This window comes from Pelobates fuscus, chromosome 6 (assembly GCF_036172605.1).
Source record: "Pelobates fuscus isolate aPelFus1 chromosome 6, aPelFus1.pri, whole genome shotgun sequence".
NCBI classification, from domain to species: Eukaryota; Metazoa; Chordata; class Amphibia; order Anura; family Pelobatidae; genus Pelobates; species Pelobates fuscus.
This window is the reverse complement of record NC_086322.1, coordinates 290158052-290170192: the sequence shown is the minus strand read 5'-3', so window position 1 is coordinate 290170192 and position 12141 is coordinate 290158052. Positions and strand designations below refer to the sequence as shown.

Genomic DNA, 12141 nt, shown 5'->3' with positions numbered 1-12141 from the left:
CGTTGGGAAAGTCTCAAAATATTGAGTGACACAAAAGAATGTGTTATTCATAACTTCACAGAGGGATTACAGAGTGCCATCAGACTTCTGAAACGCATGGTGGCAAAATGCAAGATGACTCGGATTTTCAACTTTTTAATTTTAATATTTTTTTTCCAAGTTACATTTAAATGGAACTGACTTGCAAATTTTAGACCAAAATAGCCAATCTGAAGAATTTTTCAGTCAATTTGGGTTGAAATGTGCAATGCCCTTGCTAATTATTATCTCTCCACTGCCCTCGATTTAGTGAATAACCAGAATTAATTTGTTGACAGAGTCTGACCACCTAGCCCTACTCAGGGCACACCAAGTGTTGGGTGGAGTGCTCTTAGCTTGGGTGGAATGTTCTGAACACGCACAGTGTGATCACAACCAATGATGCACTTACAATGCATTGAACCCACGGGGCCGGTCGCTGGTGTCCCCGGATGCAGGACACTCGAGAATCCAGAATGACTGAACAGAGCCCACAAATCCCCAACAGTTAGGACGTGCGATGTTAGTTTTTGAGTTAAGATGCAGGAGGGGAAATGTCAATTCCTGACAATTGTGTCATAAGAGATTTTTGATTTGTAAAAAAAAAAAAAGAAATTTTAAGTGACACAAAACAATGGACTATATTTACCAACATGTAATTTGTATGTTCTGTTATTTCTTCACTCTTGTTAACCATGCTGTATCGGAGTAAACTTGTATGTTATTCTAAACTCCAAAATAAAATAAATAAATAATTACCTTTGGAAATATTTGGTGCTTTTCGTTGTATGACGATCATGGAACCCAAAGAGACAGCTGCGATGCGAAATTCTAGCCATTGCTGGCACACGTCCATTCTTTAAGACGAGTATATTACTCATTAAACCCGAAATCTAATTCGTGACTCAGGTATTCACCAACGTGAACTCATTTGTAAAGTTAGTTGATTTTAGCATTTGATTTAGGACAGTGATGGCTAAACGTGACCGAGAATCATGGGAAAAGTCATATTAAAAAAAAAAAAATGTAATGTTTGTGCACTTGACCTTGGATTACATTTTATATGCACCTTTATCTACGAGTTCCATGACCTCTGGATACTTGCAACTAGCTCCACTGGGGCTCTCAAACGAAACTAAAGATACATTGTAAGCACCATAAACACTACAACCCTTGACACTCTCAAACAATAAACAACGTAAATAGTTGCACATAATCCCATTGTACAGCGCTACGGACTTTGCTGGCGCTATATAAAATAATAATAATAATAATTGTTATAGCTAAAGCGTTATTAGAGCCTCCCAGTTAGCCGAATACAAGACATAGAATGGACCAGAGGCCCCGAAGGGACCTAGAAGTGTCAAACCTTACAACAAATTTGACTAATTACTGTAGGAAGGCACTAAGGGGCTCCTGGCACACAATCACTACAACGGGCTATGGTGGATTTGCCGTCAACAGTTCCCCTTCAAAAGAGACTCAAGTTATGACAGTTCCGAAAAGGTTGGAGCAGCTGCGGATTTGTGATCAACAGCTGAAATTTGTTCTGATCCACCATGAAATAAAAGGATTCTTAAAATGTCTCCAAGGAATGTGTTTATAATATCTCGGGAAGGCACAAGCAGTTACAGAGTATCTCTGCGGTTTGCACTGGAGTTACAGATAATGTCCTGGGCTCGGACACAATCACAACGGAAAAGAAAAAAAATGATTTACTGCTAACATTACAAGTCTGGCTCATGTCACTGTCAAATTGATGTCAGTACCAAAATATCTTTAGGTCAGCGATAAGGTGGACATTAGCTACAATCAGCAAAAGCCTCTATTTTGTTTTGGATAACACTTGGCCTTTAAATAGAATTCTTTTTCTGACACTATAAAGTAAACAAACACGCAATCATTAATATATCTTTAAAGCGATAGTATGTATCAGGCCAAATTATTATTATTATTATTATTATTATTACTACTACTGCCATGTATATGGCGCCAACAGATTCCGTAGCGCTTTACAATATTATCCCCAAGTCAATTCCACTCTATGAAATGAATGGGGTTAAAATTACTAAAAAATAAATAAAATCAAAAATCAAAAAAATTTAAAATAAAAAAGATTGCTGATTAACAAAAGAATGACACAATGTTGCCCAATATAACAAGATTTAGAAATGATCTAGTTAGTAAATTATCGTCTCAAATTAGCAGTTTAGTGAATAAACCCCCAAGTCTAGTGTGTGCTATTAGTTTTTTTTTTTTTTTAAGATCTAATAATAATAATAATAATAATAATAATAATAATAATAATAATATGTAGAAGAAAAATAACGAGAGACTCTCGTGCAATACAAAATAATGAACCAGGAATTTATAGCAGATCCCTGTAGAACATGGGAACAACTTTAGATTTAGCGCAGAAAGACGTCATGGGTATTTATTAGACAACAAGCAAGCCGTCCCGTCCCATCAGCCATCACAAGCGTAGGATGAAGATGGTAAGCTATACTTTAATATTTTTATTTAAAAAAAGGTTGAACAGGACCCTGCTCAAATGAGCTTTGGTGGTATGATCCCCACCTGGGATTTCTTATGGTCACTTATCGTGAAACGCGTTTATGGTCATTTACTCTTGTATTTTACTGTGTATTTTAGAACAATTAAAGTTTTTTGGCTACCTTACCGTACCGATCCTCTTTTTATTGCACTCTCTATGCACTTTAAACTTTTTTTACTTATTCCTGGCATTTTAAACGTTCCTGGTTACTTTTACTTCCACTGGCAATTTTACTGTTCCAGTACTCCAAGAAATCCCAGATGGGGATCATACCACCAACGCCTATTCATAGAGTAGTACCTCTGCTCTATCTTTGTGAGTATTATTTTATCTTCTATTTTACTCTCTTATCCCATCACAATTGAGAGCACTACTGTTGCTTTTTATCCTTCTCTCTTGGAGCTTTGGATTACCAGACGGTGCTGATGGACGTACTGCCGCTACATATCCCATAAGCGGGGATTATACCTCTGTACGCTATCCACACCAGAGCTGGCCATAGCTCCCTCAAATGTGAGTTCTTTATCTTTCTCTACCTGTTGCATACTGAACCCCATCACAATTGAGAGCACTATTGTTGCTTTCTATTTTAATTTTCCGAGTTTTGGACTACCAGACGGTGTTGACGGAGACCCCTTCCCTACATATCCCATAAGCGGGGATTATACCGCTGTACACGATTCACACCAGAGCTGGCCATAGCTCTCCCGAAAGTGAGTTCTCTACTTCTGTTAGTTACTGCACCTTGAATTTTACATACTGCACTATTGGTCAGCCTCTACCTCTCTTGTATTTTCATATACTGAACGGTCAACACCAGACGCACCTACTTCCACCAAGAAACCCTATCAAGTATCCCCGACTATCCACTGGTATCCTAGCGATATTTTACTGGACTACCTTCCTCCATTTGGCGCAGCCCTTATATATATTTTTCTCTATCTGTGTTTATCCACTGAAGGACCTGAGGGGTTTTCCTTCGTTTGGGTTGCTGCCTACGTCTACTAATTGTGGGTTAATTAGCGCTGAATTCTTTCCCTTTTCGTGAACATCCTACTTACACGCCTAAAAATTTGGGAGGTATGAGAACAGAACTGTGATCAAAGGAATTACAGAAAAAAATCTTCCCCATCCAAATCCTTGCTCACTGATCAAAGTTCCATCCTTTTCACAAGCCCACACCATGTTATGATCGGCAGAGGAGGATGTGTAAGGACTAAACGTTCAAGGTGTCGTAATGAACAATGGCGTATTCCGAATAACAGCCAGACGATGCTCAGAGAACCGTGTGTGTTACAGGTTCTCTTCCACCTATAATGCGAGTACCTAGCATGTCCAGAAAAGAATATTAAATTCTATCCTCAATGCTTTAAAAAAAAAAAAAAAAATACACTCCACACGCATGAAACATTTCAGGAGGATCTCTAATTTCTATTCGAAATCGGCACTTTCACTTTTGGCTTTTTGTCCAATGTCGTTAGCTCTACAGAGCTTATAGCAGTCGTGGGTGCATTCTGGTAAGCCTGCACCAAGGGACCTCTTCTGCCCCAAGTTAGAGTGAGCTTGTAAGCGTGCCCACAGAGCTCTGTGCCCTTTGGTCGCTGCAACATAGCTCCCACACCTCTGAGCGCATGTTCAAGGAGAAGTCTCTGATTGGTCATTTCCCAGGCACAGACTGAATGCTGGGGGGGTGGAGTGTAGAGGGGAAGGGGAGGTCTAGCAAAAGCTGCAGACAAGAGATTTGCAGTTTTAGCAAGCTGTTTTTAGATATATCCCAATTAATAAAATACATAAATAGATTCATTAGGGCATCTACTAAAAACTGTTAAAAAAAAAAAAAAAAATTTAGGACACTGTACCAGCCAGATTTTGCTTTGAAAACATGGTCACCTACAGTACAAGTACTCCAAGTACTATAACAACCACAGATCCACTGATACTCCAAGTGAAACTGCAGCTGGAATCTTAACTACTTGTTTAATGTCAATGTGTGCCCCTTTAAGTGAGTACGACTGGACAACATAAACAAATTGCGTTTTTGAACTGTGCTTACCAATGGTTGAAAAAAGTAAAAATATGACATAAACATGTGCTAACAAAATTACAAGCTTATTTATTTATTTTTAGCCAGGTGTATGGAATACAGTTATCAGAAAATTCCAATATACTGAAGAACGTGATTTATCCTCACTAGGGCCCCCTGCTGGCAGGTACGATATGTCAACCGAAGTGGATAGTGACAATAGACAAAGAGATGGTTATTTTTGAAATACTATAAAATGAGTCACTGTTTGTCATGTCAAAGTATATTTACCTGCTAATATTTAGGGAATTAAAAAACACTTCTGTTGCATTTTAAATCCCTGATCCAAATCTTATATACAGTAGTCCTGTGTTACTAGCCAGGCATTAGTTGTTACTGGTCACTGCAAGCTTCGAAGGTCCATGGCCCACTCGTCATGGCGCAGCATGGCTTTGCTGAGCGATGCTCTCAGCCTACCAGTAGCACCCCATTCACAAAACAGAATTAAAAAAGGTATGCACTACAACAGAAGCAGCTGAGCAGAGCTAAAAGGTGGCAGGTTCAAGACTTTGAGGATAAACCGCTTGTCAATTATTTAACCCCTAGAGGTAAGCCTGCACCAACGGACCTCTTTGCACCAATAACGTTGTTATGGTGCCCAAAGTGGTCCTTTAAAAAATATATATATATATATATATATATATCTCAATATGCATGGATAATGATTTCGAAACATTCCTTGTGATCAAGTTCTCTGGTATAGAACTCCAAGGAGTGGTCCAAAAGCACTATTTAATCTAAATATTTTTCCAGTTCGTCACGGTCCTACACATCACATTTCAAAAATCCAGTTAATTTGGCACGTACTAAGTGAATTGCAGTGAATTAAAAACATGATTGCAAAATTTAGGCTACAATAGCGAAGCTGCATCTATAGCACGCAAACCATCTAATTTAGTCTGCATTTTACAATTTAATTTAATTTGAATGAACCCCATCACATTTTAACTCTAAATTAACATAGAAACATAGAATGTGACGGCAGATAAGAACCATTCGGCCCATCTAGTCTGCCCAGTTTTCTAAATACTTCCATTAGTCCCTGGCCTTATCTTATAGTTAGGATAGCCTTATGCCTATCCCACGCATGCTTAAACTCCTTTACTGTGTTAACCTCTACCACTTCAGCTGGAAGGCTATTCCATGCATCCACTACCCTCTCAGTAAAGTAATACTTCCTGATATTATTTTGAAACCTTTGTCCCTCTAATTTAAGACTATGTCCTCTTGTTGTGGTAGTTTTTCTTCTTTTAAACATAGTCTCCTCCTTTACTGTGTTGATTCCCTTTATGTATTTAAATGTTTCTATCATATCCCCCCTGTCTCGTCTTTCCTCCAAGCTATACATGTTAAGATCCTTTAACCTTTCCTGGTAAGTTTTATCCTGCAATCCATGAACCAGTTTAGTAGCCCTTCTCTGAACTCTCTCTAAGGTATCAATATCCTTCTGGACATACGGTCTCCAGTACTGCGTACAATACTCCAAGTGAGGTCTCACCAGTGTTCTGTACAATGGCATGAGCACTTCCCTCTTTCTACTGCTAATACCTCTCCCTATACAACCAAGCATTCTGATAGCATTTCCTGCTGCTTTATTACATTGTCTGCCTACCTTTAAGTCATCAGAAATAATCACCCCTAAATCCCTTTCCTCAGATGTTGAGGTTAGGACTCTATCAAATATTCTATACTCTGCCCTTGATCATCATCATCGCTGCCACATTTTAAGCTATTTATGAGATGCCTTACTCTAGGTGTGTCCAGTTCTAGTCCCCCACGATACACTCTACTTTGTCAAATATTGGCAGAATTAAAGAGTCACTTCTGTTATTTCTTTAAGAGCTGGGGAAGAGTTGCTCACAAAAGAATTCGATATGGGAGATGCCAAGCATGCGACTTTTAGAAGTTCCAAACACGTTCTGCTGTATGTGCCAAGATTTCATAAAATACAGAATAGAATATATTTTTGTGTGTTGTGTTTTACAATAGAGCATGGCAAACTGCGCGTTCTAATAAACTTTTTTTTTTTTTTTTAGTGTCGATCAATTTCACATTTTCTATCTTGACACATTTTGAAGTTAAGGAATCGTTTGGGATTGGGCACTTGCCAAACTGGAATTCGATTGCCTAGACAAGATGCCAGATTCGTACCCCCCCATAAAGCACTGAGCTCCGTGTCTGAGTGTAGTGGGTGAGTGCTGAATGTATGTGGGGGAGAGACGGAGTGTTTTGTCGGAAAGTGAGTGTTGTGTTCGTAGTAGCTGTATGTGGGGTGGCTGAGTTTGCCACCCTCAAGCTTTTCTTTTGGCAGGAGGGGGTGTAATTCCTGGTGGTCCCGTGAAGGTCATTCTTTCCATGATTACTGCTGGTCCAGTGGATAAACAATTGGGAGCAGGATCCCTGGTGGTCCGGTTGGGGAGCATTGTGGTCTGTACCAATATTGAGTGCAGATCACATTAAAAGTTTTCTGACCACCTGGTACTCCGTACATGACTTACTGGTTGTGGCCCACTGAGTCGTTGAAAAGCACTTGGGGACCATGAGGGAGAACTCAAAGTGAGCTGCACAACATAATTTAGTCTACAATGCTCCCTCAAGCAGGTGACGGGCCAAGGGCCCAGCAGGGAGATCTATTAATCTCCCTGCTGGCTCAGGGAATGGCCTCCTCACAGCCAGAGCTCCAGGCTCCTGCCTGGGCCTCGGCTGCACATTGGGTAAGGTGACTCTGGCCACCTGTGTCACCTGCAAGATATAACCTCTCACTTAGGTTTGTGTTGGAGACTATGACGGTATAAACAAGGGAATTACCAAGCTACAAACGGTTACTTCCTAAATTTACATTTATGGACGTGTCCCAGAAGCTATTCTGTTAATGACTGGGTTGTCTTGGTTGGCTTTACGAGTGTCGAGAGGCCATACCACCCATTATCTATTTTCAAGGGGTATTTTTGGGGGGGGGGGATGGTTTATCTTCTAAACTGGAAATTGAAAAGTACTAAATAGCATAACTGGGAACATTTTCAGAATGAGGCATTATCACCACCTTTAAGAGGAACTGACAAATCCCAGGATTTTTAATATTATGTTTACTCATCCCTTATATTTAACAAATATGTATTTGTTAGGTTTGGGGGGGGGGGGGAAGTATATGTAGAAATTGAAACCACTCTATCCTAGTACGGAGGGCCTCCATTTTCCAGTTCACTGCTGAAAAAACAAAAACACAAACAAACAATGTTTATATTTTTTCTCCATGAAAGTGAGCTCTGGCTATGCCAGGAATGACCTGGATTTTGAGGACCCCTTCATTGCGGGTCATCACCCGTAGTGCTTCTGAAAAGTGGACGATGACAGTGATGTCCCCACATGTCCCTCAGGTGACATTTGACATCACCATGCATAGTGATGTCACACGCAGTGAGGTTGTGCCAAGAGGCACTTGCTGTTGTGTGGGGGTAAGTTCAAATTCTGTGGCCAATATCATGGGGCCCCCCACAACACATAGAAGGGCAAGAGACCCCTCGTTTGAAAGGGCACATTCGGACCTTCTAAAATAAGCAATCATCTGCAATAACTGAAAAAAAAAATTTGTATTAGAAGAAGGGGCTTTAATTAAGCTTCTCTTGTACATCTATGATGCATACGACCACTGTTGGAGATCACCTACCTTACTGACTAAAAGGAGAGAATTTAATGGGAGGGAATGGAGTTTTTGAAGAGGCCCAATTTTTAATGAGACTACTTATTAAAAATAGGAGATTTACCGGTCATCCCATTTTGGAAAGCCAGTGTACACACACACAGACATATATGCTCAGAGCTCAGAATTTCAATTCCTACGCTACAACACGGGCCTAAAAGTTCCGCCATATTGCAAGCCCAGAGGATCCGCGGCACACAAACTACGGCTGAATTTCTACTGGATATACACACAAACACACCATGACTCTATGGTGAATCAGCTGGCAAAGCATCTTGGGAGTTGTCGTTCTGAGAAAGTAGTCAGTCTGCCTTTTGGACACACACTCATAAGCAGCCTTAGACTAAATCCAAAATACTTAAATCACTAAAATAGATTTTACGGAGAATTGATAAGGGAACTCCAAAACCTAGGCCAATATATTCCACCCAAAAAAAAAATCAAGAATTTTATCAAATCGTCTATTTTACCCCGGAGTTTACGATGCCCTTGTCAGTTCTCCCCAATTAGCAGTATAGTGAATATATACCCCCCAACCAAGTCATGTCTAATGTCAATTTTCCCAATTCGACACCAAATTTGCTCAAATTCTGAATTTAGCAAATGACCATGAAACAAGTTTTTCCACAATATGCAGCCATATTGAATATCACCACCGCGCATGCACGTCAATAGAAGAAAAAAAACAATCTCTGGCAGTGAATGAGTTAAAAGATCAATGATGAAAAGCAGAGATCCTTGTTAACTGGCTTTAGCGCATCTCTAAACGCATAATTAGAAAAATAAATAAAAAGCAATTTAAAAAAGGAAAAATTAAAACCAGATCATTCAACTATATCTCCGTGCCAATATACAATTTGCATGTACTGAACAAACACAGGGAGAAGCACTCAGGATACTTCGCAAAAACATTTACATATTTTAACAAGAGTCATAGGAACCTCGACTTTAATCTGCAAGAACTTCATGTTTGTTTTATCCTTTGTATTGATTCAAGCAAAACCGAAACAGCTGCTACGGTAGTACTTGTTATTAACAAACTGTTTTTTAAAGAGTTAACTATAATCTTTGGGCTCTATTTCAGAAAAGGGCATAACTGAAGGAATATGTAACCCTTTCAATAACAAAATATGAAATGAAAAATATTAAAATTATAAACTGATTGGATTTAACCCCTTTTGTGCCAGCAGATAATGAATAAAATATAAAAACACAGCTTTGGTACTCAGAGGGTTAATATTTTCAACAAAGACTTGATTCCAGATTTAAATGAATCTGAGACTCTTTAAAATACAGAATATTGAGCCTTTTTTTCTTATAACTTTCTGGTAACTAAATGGTACTTTTCCCTTAGACCAGGAGAGTCAGCACATACCCTCAGACAGAACTTGACCATTCACCCCTCCATACCCAGAGAATTTGCCCATTAACCCCTCCATACCCAGAGAATCTGCCCATTCACCCCTCCATACCCAGAGAATCTGCCCATGCACCCCTCCATGCCCAGATAATCTGCCCATTCACCCCTCCATACCCAGAGAATCTGCCCATGCACCCCTCCATGCCCAGATAATCTGCCCATTCACCCCTCCATACCCAGAGAATCTGCCCATTCACCCTCCATGCCAAGATAATCTGCCCCCCCTCCATGCCCAGAAAATCTGCCCATGCACCCCTCCATACCCAGAGAATCTGCCCATTCACCCCTCCATGCCCAGATAATCTGCCCATGCACCCCTCCATACCCAGAGAATCTGCCCATTCACCCTCCATGCCCAGATAATCTCCCCCCTCCATGCCCAGAGAATCTGCCCATGCACCCCTCCATACCCAGAGAATCTGCCCATTCACCCCTCCATACCCAGAGAATCTACCCATTCACCCCTCCATGCCCAGATAATCTGCCCATTCACCCCTCCATGCCCAGATAATCTGCCCATTCACCCCTCCATACCCAGAGAATCTGCCCATTCACCCCTCCATGCCCAGAAAATCTGCCCCCTCCATGCCCAGAGAATCTGCCCATTCACCCCTCCATACCCAGAGAATCTGCCCATTCACCCCTCCATACCCAGAGAATCTGCCCATGCACCCCTCCATACTCAGAGAATCTGCCCATGCACCCCTCCATACTCAGAGAATCTGCCCATTCACCCCTCCATGCCCAGAGAATCTGCCCATGCACCCCTCCATGCCCAGAGAATCTGCCCATGCACCCCTCCATACTCAGAGAATCTGCCCATGCACCCCTCCATACTCAGAGAATCTGCCCATTCACCCCTCCATGCCCAGAGAATCTGCCCATGCACCCCTCCATACTCAGAGAATCTGCCCATGCACCCCTCCATACTCAGAGAATCTGCCCATGCACCCCTCCATACTCAGAGAATCTGCCCATTCAACCCTCCATACCCAGAGAATCTGCCCATTCAACCCTCCATACCCAGAGAATCTGCCCATTCACCCCTCCATGCCCAGATAATCTGCCCATTCACCCCTACATACCCAGAAAATCTGCCCATGCACCCCTCCATGCCCAGAAAATCTGCCCCCCCCCTACATGCCCAGAGAATCTGCCCATTCACCCCTCCATACCCAGAGAATCTGCCCCATTCACCCCTCCATGCCCAGAGAATCTGCCCCATTCACCCCTCCATACCCAGAGAATCTGCCCCATTCACCCCTCCATACTCAGAGAATCTGCCCATTCACCCCTCCATGCCCAGAGAATCTGCCCAGGGTTATAAACCAACATACCTGCACGGTGAGTAAATGAATTCAGAAGGCTGATGTATGTAGCAAATTCCCTTTAAATCCCCATTTCCTTTGGAATGGAAGAGGTTAACATCCCACACAGCCAGCACTGTGCAGCCTCCATACCATTGCTTTCAAGCACACCAACAATGGGTTAATCCATGCATTTCACCCCATCTCCTGGGGATTTAACCGCTCTGGTGCCAGAGACCAGCAGCTCTCCCTACCCCTCTAGCTGCCATGGGGGGGTGATTTAACTCTTGCAGTGCTATTTAAATCCCTGAGCCTAGCACAAAGCAAATTAACTTTCCCATAGCAGCAATGAGACAGAGAGCACCCCAGAACTGTACTTACAGAGATCCACAGAGGGGGGGGACCCCATAAACAGGACCTGGACCAGGAAGGGTTCCAGAAGTTTTAAGGGCAGAGTGGGCTCCCAGGCATATCATGGACAGGAATGGGTCCCTGGTCTCCAGGCAGGGAGTCTGACAATAGTGGCTGATGCTGGATATACAGGGGGTGTTCCCTGGCTAGATGTAATCCAATACTGGGCTGGGTGACGTCACTGGCATCCTCAGCCTACAGACAGCAGCATCCAGTGTGCAGGAGAACCCGCATTCACTCCTGTGCATGGAGCAAAGCTCACCAGGACTGGCTTTCTATGTGCCAGAAGAAGCATTTTTTTATTTATTGCTTTTTATCCCCACAGTTTACAGTGTGGAATCTGAGAATTAATTTTTTTGTAAATCTTTCTTTTATTATGGCATATGCATCATGGGGTACAGAAGAGAAAGAGGAGGCATTGTGGGGTAACATGAGTTAACAATATCGAGACGGTGTACAATGCACCTCAAGGAATGATTTTTTTTGTTTTTTTTAAACAATCATGTAGACAGAGTAATACAGGCTTTGTAGAGAAACAAAAGTAATAAAAGCAGTTTGGTCTAAAATGTGATAATGCTTATGTCTATGCTTTAAATTAAAGACTAGATAAACAAGGCTATGGTATATTATTCGAACTATACGGTGATA

The 12141-nt window shown here is 41.6% G+C and overlaps 1 protein-coding gene across 1 annotated transcript in view; it reads right to left on the bottom strand.

Annotated features, from left to right (window-relative positions):
• Nucleotides 1-11611, bottom strand: part of PKIG (cAMP-dependent protein kinase inhibitor gamma) — a 73240-nt gene extending 61629 nt beyond the window's left edge. The window contains exon 1 of the mRNA XM_063425606.1: nucleotides 11464-11611. The gene's annotated coding sequence lies outside the window, so the exon portion shown is untranslated. The remainder of the gene's footprint in view (nucleotides 1-11463) is intronic.
• Nucleotides 11612-12141: the final 530 nt, after the last annotated feature.